Consider the following 11844-nt stretch of genomic DNA (forward strand, 5'->3'; position numbering starts at 1 on the left):
GGAAGAGAAAGTATTTTTGACACTACCTTTATGAAAAGTATGCATTACTTCTTTAGTTCAAGTCATGACTTTGATGATTGCAGAATATTAACTTACTATGGGAAAATTGTGTATCATAGCCACGGATCTTCTTGTAATAAAATTTTTGGTTCTGACTTAGTAAGGCCTTTTTGCTATTCACAATGCTAAATGTTTCTAAGTGTTGTATGGTATTCATAATTAATTAGTTTCCTGCAAATCACAAGTTTTGATAATTGCGATGTGATGATGTACAACATGAAAATTGAGTTGTACACTTGGATCTTCTGGAGCGAGTTCCACAACGAGCAAGTTCACCACGCAGTCCTACCCTGTAATCACAAAAAAGAACAATAAATCAAGAATGAGAAAATGAGTATTGGTATTGAAAGTGAATCCCGACCTAGGGTTTGACATTTGAATTACCTAAAGGGGTTGGTAAATGACAAGCTTTTGCGCCCATTAAAACCAAAAGTGATAGTCAAATGAACCTGGATTCAGCGCGAACCCTTAGAAAAACCCTTGACTATTTCTATAAGGAAAGCCACACAAGTATTAATACCTTTTGCAAAAAAAAAATTGTACATTTAAAATAAATAAATGAATAAAACCTATAATAAACAAGTCATCACTCAAACCCTCCTAAAAATAAAATAAAATAAAACATGAGGATCTAACCTAGAAAAAATAACCATGCTTCTAAATCACCATCTAGAACCCCGCTTCGAAATACTGCAAGTTATGGTACCTCGAACAAAGAGTGAGGGCCTGAGTCATAGAAGTAAAATCAATCTTTGCTTTTTGGTTTTAGGATTTGTAATCTGAATATGCAGATGATGTTCCCAGGGTGAGGTTTAGGGTAGATCTTGGCGCTTATATTAACCCACATTCCCATCCTCATTCATAGGGTCTTCTTGGTCCCTTTCTTTTAGTAAACTGGTATACTCAATTGTTCCAACTCCTTATCTCAATTGTAATGTTCCCTTCAGTCAATTGTAATGTTCCCTTCGCCTTTGGACTGCGCATCTTCATCCATAAATCTCCATATATGTCCCCCTGCATACCAAGATCTCTATCTAATGAACTGAGGAACGCTGCAAATTAATAGGGGCTAATCCAATATTTTAACTTCATTCCCAATGATTGGCTTGGAAGAGAAATCTTCCTCATCCTTGGGAGTGTGGATGGTAACCAATTCATGCAATGGTTTTGTTGGCCCTTGCTTGCCCTTAGGATCCCAATCCAACATGATCTTCACTTCAATTCCAAGAACACCCTATGTCAACAAAACGTGCCTAATTTCCTTATCAATGTATTCATTAAAAGGTTGACCAGAAGAAATCATGTAGCCATCCTTGATTTTCATTTACTTAACATGTTGTGCCCTAAGTTTGCCACTAACAATAACTTCACAACCTTAGCACCACTTTCCATGATAAACCACAGCACTCCATAGCAAGCTCTTCGAACAACAAGACCTCCGAGCAGCTTGTAGTGCAAAGATTCAACTTGAGTAATTTCACAAAGCCCTCTGTTGTTCACCTTCTTGGCGTAAAGCTCGACAGTGCCCCTAGGAAAATTGAATCTTTTCTGAACAATGGATGTCAAATCCTTGATTCTCCTCCCTTTCTCACCAAGAACGTTCTAGGTACGAGTCGCCCAAATGATGATCTCCTTCTGCATAGGAGTCACGTGGACCTCCACGCCATAGTATCCATCCTCCACAAGCTCACGAATAAGAACTTCACAACCTTGGCACCACTTTCCATGATAAACCACAGCACTCCATTGCAAGCTCTTCGAACTACAAGACCTCCGAGTAGCTTGTAGCACAAATATTCAACTTGAGAAATTGCATAAAACCCTTTGTTCTTCACCTTCTCGGCGTAAAGCTCGACAGTGCCCCAGGAAAAATTGAATATTTTCTGAACAACGGATGTCACCTCCCTGAATCTCCTCCCTTTCTCACCAAGAACATTATGGGTATGAGTCGCCCGAATGATGATCTTCGTCTGCATAGGAATCACACAGACCTCCACGCCAGATTATCCATCCTCCACAACCTTGTGAATAAGGACTTTGTTCAACTCAGCAAAAAACACACCATCTGCAAAAAACTTTCACTTCTTGCTCATCTGTTTCGCCATTGTTGCTGCTTGTAAGAGGTACTGACCAACTTCTCTTGAACTCCCTCCTCCCTTACGACCTTCCATTCGTTCACTCTTAAAGTTAAGGTATTGGAACCAACCTGTCGAGGATGGTGTGAACACTACAGGTTCCTGAAAGAGAAAGGTAGGAAATATAGTCATTCTAGGAAGGAAGGAGAACCATTCATCTGCCCCAGCCACCCAATCTTTGAACTGCAAGACCTCTGAGAAGCTTGTAGCGCAAAGATTCAGCTTGAGAAATTGTAAAAAGCCTTATGTTGTTCACCTTCTTGGCTTAAAGCTTGATAGTTCCCCCGGGAAAATTGAATCTTTTCTAAACAACGAATGTCAACTCCCTGATTCTCCTCCCTTTCTCGCCAAGAACATTTTGGGTACGAGTCGCCTGAATGATGATCTTCGTCTGCATAGGAGTCACGCGGACCTCTACGCTAGAGTATCCATCCTCCACAATCTCTCAAATAAGAACTTCACAACCCTTAGTACCACTTTCCATGATAAACCGCAGCACTCCATAGCAAGCTCTTCGAACTGCAAGACCTACGAGCAGCTTGTAGCGTAAAGATTCAGCTTGAGCAATTGCACAAATCCCTCTATTGTTCACCTTCTCGGCGTAAAGCTCGACAGTGCCCCCGGGAAAATTGAATCTTTTTTTAACAACGTATGTCAACTCCTTGATTCTCCTCCCTTTCTCGCCAAGAACGTTATGGGAACGAGTCGCCTGAATGATGATCTTTGTTTGCATAGGAGTCACGTGGACCTCCACGCCAGAGTATCCATCCTCCACAAGCTCGCAAATAAGGACTTCGTTCAACTCAGCAAAAAACACACCATCCACAACAAACTTTCACTTTTAATTTAGTAACCGGAGAATCCACAGTAATAACCATTTTTCATCAACGTTTCAAATCCCAATAGGGATCCATCATCAGGATATTCTTGAATGATGATAGTAGAAGAGCTTAAATGAGGGTATTAAATAGTTTTTAATAGTTTGAAGTGGTAATATTAAATGAATGTCGGTTGTTTTAATCATTTTTATTTATTATTATCCTATTTATTTATTTTTTATTTTATTTTTAATAACATCAATATTATTAATAATTATTAATTACTATTAATATATTAACATTAATATTATTATTAATTATTTGTTATTAATTATCAATTATTAACATTAACATTATTATTAATTATTAGTTATTAATTATCAATTATTATTAATTCATTAACATTAAGGAGTAAAAGTATTTTATTATTACATTAATAAATAATCTTTTGAAAAATACTTTAAAATTCTTAAAATTAATTTAAAAATTATTAAAATTAATTAAAAAATAAATAAATAAATAAATAGGATAATAATAAATCAAAATGATTAAAACCGTTGACATTCATTTAATCTTACCACTTCAAACTATTAAAAACTATTTAATACCCTCATTTAAGCTCTTCTACTATCATCATTCAAGAATATTCTGATGATGGATCCCTGTTGGGATTTGAAACGTTGATGAAAAATGGTTATTACTGTGGATTCTCCAGTTACTAAATTAAAAGATATAAACCACAGATGTCTTAAATCTAGAAACTTTCACTTCTTGCTCATCTGTTTTGCCATTGTTGCTACTTGTAAGAGGTACCGACAAACTTCTCTTGAACTCCCTCCTCCCTCGCGGCCTTCACCAGATGCAATGTTGCAGAAATAGGTATGGCGGAGGATGGCATGAGTACAGAACCGTTAGAGGTAGTATGGGGAGAATATGGCGAAGGATGGCATGAGTACAGAACCATCATAGGTAGTATGGGCAGAATGTGGGTGAAAGGCCACATGGAAATTTTTTATTAGATGGAGAGATTGAACACATGGAAAAAATTAATTGGTTGGAAGGGCGAAATTCAAGCTCTCCTATTGGATGAGTGAATAGTGTTTGCCCACCCAAAACTAGCAAAAGAAACACCTATAAGCATAATTATTTTTTATATCACAAAGATTGTTTATATATTACATAGCCTCGTGTCTTCTTAACTATAAAATGTTGAAGTGTAAAAAATTGATTATAATGATAATCATTTTAATAAATTAATAATTATTATTATTATTTTTTAAATTTAAAATACAATATTTTAATAATAAGTTTTTAATATTTCCATAAATAAATATTTTTTTATTAATATTTTTCAAAGAAATAATTATAATAAATTATTTATAATCAAATATAATTTACTATTTATTTTTTCATTAAATATAAGATATTAAATTTAGAAAAACTAATTATAATAAATTAATTAGTAAGTATAATAATTAGTAGTTAAGATGGTTGAATAGAACGTGTTTCTTGAGACAAATATATTTGGAAGGGGAATAGGGAATATTTAATTTATAAAATGACATGTAAATAAACTGGCGATATCTTTGTAAAATTTTAAGCTTTTCAAAGGTAAAGAGATTATTTGGTTTTGTAGTCCATGGCATGTTTCTGAATTATTATGGAATGAATATTGAAATTTAATATTTTATTGAATTTTAATATTGGCTTTAAAGTTTTTCAAAGCTAAAGAGATTATTTGGTGTTGTAGTACATGGCATGTTTTTGGATTATTATGGAATAAATATTGAACTCTAATATTTTATTGAATTTCAATATTGGCTTTGGGTTACATTCATATAAGCAATTGAAATGACAATTTCAATAAAAATTTAAAAGAATGGAGACCAAGTAGTCATAGATTACAAATTATATAACCTGAGTAATTAGTACTTATCTTTGTTTATTATTCTATACACATTTCTTCCCAAGATATGGACATTTCTGCAAGCACCTTGTAGCAGCAATAACTCTTTCACATAAACAACCACCATTAATGAATACTAAGCATGAAAAAAAAAAAAAATTGTTGAATTTTACTATATCTTCCGAGTGTCACCTAGTGATTAAGCACTTATAAATGGACTCCAAAAATTCATTAACTAATCAAGAGCTTTTGGACAACAAAGCCTTATTTTTTTAGTGCCTTCACCAAGTTTTACTAACCCACAAGATCACCTATGACATGAGTATTTTGATTTTTGTTTATCTTATTTTAATATATATATATGTATGAAAAATGCAACTTGAGTGGTAAATATTTTTCTTATAGGAAAAAAAAATCCTAAAAATAGAAATTTCCTCCCGAGAAATTATAGGTTCAAAATGAGTATTTCTCCTTTATATATTGTTGTGGAAATGTGCTTTATACATGATCCAAAATGGATCTTGGATAGACTTCTAAGTCTAAAGCGTTCTTCACAGAGGGAAAATAAAAGTCAGGGGCTGCTCCTGGAAATAGTCCCATTGCATAAATCTTTTCATTCTGAATCTGATGCAATTTGAATGGGCTAAAATGGACTTCGGATGAAGAAGTTATCGCAGAAAGAAGATTGCCTTTGTCCTTTGAAAAAGGAGGCATTTCTTATAAAAATTGCATAAAAGGCTCCTTAAAGAAATCGCATCGCAAATGTGCAAAGGGGTGGACTTAAGGCAAAGGCAGAAGGACTCCCCCAACTGCGACCTCCAACTTATCGCATCGGAGATAGGCCGCATGCGATATTGGGACCCCAGGCACTGCAATATGCTGATTGCGATTGGAGCCGATAGCGATGATCAGAGATATCAGTGATCGATGGATTGGCGTCGGCGTGGTCCATGGCATATGGAAAGACCCCGGGGGCTATTGCGATAGCGACATGTGATGTGCGATGTCAACCGTCGGATCGAGGAGCGAGATCAACGGTCCAGATTTAATCGGCAACCGGGAGATCAGTGATCCCCGATACCAAAGGGCCAATGCACTATGATATGCCGATATGCGACTTGCGATAAAGGGTGGACCCGATGGGGATTATCCGCACGATAGCATAATATTTGAAATCCGGGAATTTCAGAATTTCAATGTATTCCCGTGTATTTGGGTTTTGGCCATGCGACAATGCGATAGCGATATTGTGACCAAAGGCGGACCCGATAGGGATTATGAGCGCGATTTCATAGAATTTGAAGTCCGGGATTTTGCACTCGATAGTGTATTTCCGGTAAATCTCTGTGTATTGGAATTTTGTTCCATTTTCGGGTTTTCGCCTGAAGGAAGGCCTCGATTCCTTTGTAACTACCCCTGATCATTGTGCCACGCTGCAAGCGGGAATTTTGTACCAATGATGCATTTGTAATGCGCAGAGCCACAGAGCCAGAAGCCAGAGGGCCAGCTGAAGAGACAGAGGAATGATTACACACTGAGAAATGGACAGGAAGCTGTAGAGCCAGAAGGATGCCTCACAAAAGCCAAAGAGCACGATTGAGAGGTAGCGCAAAGAGTTTTGGAGTCACTTGGAGGTCGAGTGAACCAGAGAGCTCAATTGACAGCAGCGGAAAGTTGTTGAAGGTCGCTAGAAGGTTGCTAAGGGGCGCTTGGAGGTTGAGCGAACCATTGATGCATGCAGAGGCCGAGAGAAGCTCAGAGAGCCAAAGCTCAAGATAGCTGCGCAGAACCAGAGGGTCGATAGTAGCAAAGAACCGAGAGCCAGAGCTCAAGATAGCTACACAAAACCAGAGGGTTGATAGCAGCAAAGAGCCGAGAGCCAGAGCTCAAGATAGCTACGCAAAACCAGAGGGTCGATAGCAGCAAAGAGCCAAGAGCCAGAGCCAGAGCCAGGGATAAGATGGTGTTCTAAGCCCATTGTTTTTGTGTAATCCAATGGAGTTGAGTGTGGAGCTTGTAAAATAACTTATGCCATAATCCCAGAGAGCCTAGTCGAGTTGACTAGAGCTCAAGGAGACATAGCCCAAGAGTTTTGGGTGAACTCCATATTAATATTGATGTTATGTGTGTTTGTTTATTTGTTGCATTATTTACTGTCACATGTATTTAAATATCAGCATAAGCAACAGAACTCAAAGCACTTAACAGTTAAAGGCAAACATAAGCATACACCTATTTTCAAGCACTTTTAATTCCGCAATTGGTTAATCACTAGATCTTGGGAATATATATAAGCTTTGGAAGTGGGAGAGGTTCTTGTAAGTTAGACAAGAAGCCTTTAACGCCCCATTTTCAGATCAATACAATAGAGTGTGAGGGAGATGTCTAATTCCTTTCATGCTCAACATGGGGTTGAAACTTTGACTTAAAAAGAATACTAAGTAACAAAAAACGTTTTCCATGTCGGCTATAAATAAAATATTTCAATGTCCACATTAAGTAATATAATTTTATGAGGAACATGTCTAAATATTTCAATGAGTTAAGTACTAGACAAAGAAAGAGCGCCCAATATGCAGGGGATATGTAGTTCATTTTATTGTAAACCTCGAATTGAGACATGGCATTAAAGAAAAAATAAAAACATTTTTTTATGTGGGTTATAAATCAACTAGCACAACCACATTAATAATGTGTTTGATATACGCCAATATGTACATCATTATTAGAAGGAAATCGTGCTTGATAATGTGAATCATCCCCATAAATTAAGATCATAGATTATGTTATTATAAAGATGAAGCAAATTTTAAAAAAATTGTTGTTGATCTTAAAAAAAATCATAATTTTAATATTACAAACCAAAGTTCAAAAATACCTCAACTTAAAACATTTAGTTTATCTCAATCTCACCGATGAGCAACTAACATTGTTTCATCCTTCAATGAAGAAAAAGGTGGTATTTGTACGAATTTCAAGGGGATCTTATCAATGAGGATGTTGAATGTAAATTATCTCTACCATACTATCAAACAATGAATGAATTATTCCACCTATCCATTTGTATTTCAGGATAGTTCCAAGAAAAATGATGTGAGGGATTATGTTTATTCTACTCAAGTCTCACACATAGTTTTATTTTAGCTGTGACATAGACAAGAAATTTTCAAACAAGTAACACAAACAGAGAAAAAACATTAGTTCTCTTCATTACTCACATAAAGATCTCATTGCTTAGAGCATATTATTGCTTATATAAAGGCCTGATTGTTGATATATATAAAGCCACATTTGCATGACGCTTCTTTTGCAATTCTCGAGAATAATTTATTTAACCAATTAAAATTCACAAATTCAAATTTAGGATAACTCTATACCTAAAAAATTTAATCTAATTTAGGATAACTCTATACCCTACAACTTTGTGACATGATTAGACCAATCACCATTTTCTATGTCTCTTTCATATTCCATAGATTCTTTTTAGTTACCATAGATCATTCCAATCCATATTTACCCTCCTCTCACACATAGGAATTGTGTTTCTGCAGCATCTTCCAAGTAATGTTCGTTCAAAAATCACAAGGTTTGTTCACCAGAGCCTCACCAACTTTGGGCAATGAACTTGAGCATTGAACAAAAATTGAACACATATAGTGAATTGAAATGATTCCTATAACTACAATAACACCTTGCTAGGCCGCGAAGACGCAGCCTAGAAATGGAAAATTGTATCGATTAGTTTTACAATATCCTTATTCCATCCATCTAATTTTTGACATGACAAAGAATATTCTAGGTTTATGCAATCTGGACCATCCAATCAATTTATTTTTTTAAGAACCAAATTCCAAAATAGGCTTCTTGGCACAGATATTTCAATGCTCACCTTAGGTGAACTAATTTTATATCAACTTTATGTGTTTGTGTGTGTGAGAGAGAGAGAGTATTTTCAATACGGTTTATCTCGAGTCATTGGGAGGAATAATTTATTATCCTCCCCACTCAGGTTCAATTCCCACAAGTGATATGTGCAACTCATATTGAATATATTGTTGTAATAGCTTCAAGCCAATATAATTTTACATCAACTTTACATATATAAAGAGAGGTGGGGGGGGAGATATTTCTTATTCCATGTCATTTTTAAAATTTGTTAATAACAAAAAAAATTGAATGTTAGCCTTAAATAGAACATCTTAATATCAACATCTTGGAGTCCCCCAAATTTATTTATATGAAAGACCTAAAACCGCTTGTAATTGACTAAGAGTTTGTCTTTCTCATCTATAAGGAAACAAATTAACAACTCAAGACTTAAAGACATTTTGTAGTAGTAAAAGTATGCCCCTTTACAAACCACCAACATGTCATTTCATGTGGCATGTTTTTCTTTGAATAATGATCATGAGCTAATCTATCTTTGCATATAGAATTCAATGATGGTTATCCTCATTATTAGTTGAAAATTGATTTATGATAGGTTTTTTCACCTTCAAAGAAAAAACAAAGATCAAATAGTTATACAAGGAAATAAATTTTATATTTTCTACATCATTTTTTTAAGAGAATACCAAATAATTAGAGCTAGGGGTAATGTGGAAAGACTCTAAACATAGGCTTAGTCTAGTTAAATTAATATGGCCCCTTTCGGTTTGCATCACGAGCTAGCTACCCCATTGAATAAACTATTAACCATTTGATTTTCACCTACACCATTTATCCTTATTAGATCCTCATAAACCGTTCATTCTCAATTCCTTATATGTAAATTCAACCTCTCCAAGTTATTTTGTGAGTATGCTACACAAAGTAGGAGAAAGTGTTGCTCAATCTCTACCTCTTAATTTCCACATGCTCAACATAATCTTTCATTCCACGACTTCTTGGGTTATTTAAATTTTCATGATTTAGATCTCAACTTTGATGAGTTGGTTTTTATTTATACCCTTATAGGATTTTCACAACACAGGATGTCGAGCATTCAATAGTTTTGAACTTTACTCTTCTCATGTTCATTGAAGATATTTAGTTTGTGTTGCCACTTTATTTTGGCATGTTTTCTATGTTTTCCCTTATTGTAGCATCCTTACGTATGTTTGTTTATCACATTTTTATCATTGATAACTTTTCTTCTTCAATATCTCACTCTTCAAACCAATTTATGCACTATCAAATCCATATCTTCTTCCTATTTTTAGTTCATCTTGGTTCATTTTAATGGAAATCATGTTGATGTTTGTGACTAATTGGAATTAGGTTAATATTTATGACCAACATTTCTATCTATACATGGAATATCCTAATTTTGACCCTTGGAAGCTATTATATCATATTGTATGTATAAATTGTAAATATATAGTTATTTTGATGGGTGTTGAGCCATGGGACCTAGTAATGTAATTGTTGTAACTTTGTTTGAGTTCCTAATGTGAAGCTAAAGGCCAACACCCAACTAGATAATTGTTAGACATATAGCTGTTGTAGATTTATGTGTTATGGATTGTCTGATAGAGTTACTACATTTGACTCTATGCTATATAAAAAGCTAATACTAGAATCTAATACATAATTCTCCAAAATAGACATAATTCTCCAAGATGGTTGTTGGGAGCACAAGAGCCTATAAGTTTACAAGTGGAGAGATGAAAAAGGGACCATGAGGAAGAAAGTCTTTCTAATAAGCGTCACTTCATGTATTCACATCTTTTATAATAAAGTTCACTAACACCTTTGACTTAGAAATCCAAATATAAATGCATGCACAAGTTGGTGAAAAAAAACTTATCTCACAAAAAAAACATGAAATGTGTACTTTATAAAGAAAAACATCATCATTTTTAAGAATACATTAAAAATAAATAAATAAATAATTTCAATCTCCTCCTTCATGACATGCAGCCTTCCTTATTCTCTCAATTCCATGGTACTAAAATAAACAACAAACAATACTCTAATAAAATCTCTTATAATATAATAAAATAAAATATACTATTAAAATTATATGTATATATTATAAAATAACAAAATAAAATATCTTCCAATATAATAAAATAATAAATTACATCGTAACATTTATATATTTATAACCCAACATCAAAATAATTTAGATACACAGCGCTTCATTTTAAATGGTGTGATGTGTGCCTAACATTGTCACTGCATCAATGATGTTGCGGTTGACGTAGGCATGTTTTCTTTGTACATGGTAGTAGGGTTCGAATTTCAAAAAAGACTAGCTCGTCAAATTTGATGTTTTTCAAAGTTTCCAACCTGTTTTCATAGTTTCAAGGTAGATTTTTTACGGTTTTGTAATTTTCTAAGCTATATTTGAATGGCAAATCTCCCCATGACAGGGAATTTGCCCGTCAAATTCCAACCCTGCCTGGGAGGCTGGGACTTCAATCTGAGCTTGTTGGACCATCTGTTGATGGAGCCGTGTCTCAATTTCATCGGCTATTGCAACAAGCTCAAAGGTAGGCGGCCAATGGGCACACGTGATCCAAGGTCGTTGGAGACTCTGCACTTATGTTCACGTGTGAAAGGGCTCATTGTCATTCATGTGATTTATCGAAAAAACTGACAAGGAGAATCTATCGTAAAAATGGTTAGAATCATGCCAAAAAAAAAAAGAAATGGATATTCAAAATGAGTTGTTTTTAGGGTGATTTATTAGAAGTTTTTTTGGTGGATTTTTCCAGTCTAATTTCTCTAAAATCCAGCAGGCATTCATTGAAATCATAAGTTTGATGGATAACCTCTGCACAATAGAAGTTCCCTAGGGGTTTTCCAGGGTGCTGAATCCATATATATAGTCAAAAAACTAGTTTAAATCACACAAATCAAGATTTCACCTCAAAATTTTCGCCGGATTCGGGCACCAGAAACTCCAAAAAGCCTCACTAACAGACAACTCCTATCTAAA

At 34.8% G+C, this 11844-nt stretch overlaps 2 pseudogenes; both read right to left on the reverse strand.

Moving 5' to 3' along the window:
• Window positions 1-1129: 1129 nt before the first annotated feature.
• LOC149207993 (small ribosomal subunit protein uS3x pseudogene) lies at window positions 1130-2205 on the reverse strand (annotated as a pseudogene).
• Window positions 2206-2640: 435 nt separating this feature from the next.
• Window positions 2641-3911, reverse strand: LOC149207994 (small ribosomal subunit protein uS3y pseudogene; annotated as a pseudogene).
• Window positions 3912-11844: the final 7933 nt, after the last annotated feature.

The sequence above is a fragment of the Pinus tabuliformis genome, chromosome 1_2 (assembly GCF_031772625.1).
Source record: "Pinus tabuliformis cultivar Carrire ecotype Pingquan chromosome 1_2, CPIR1, whole genome shotgun sequence".
NCBI lineage: Eukaryota > Viridiplantae > Streptophyta > Pinopsida > Pinales > Pinaceae > Pinus > Pinus tabuliformis.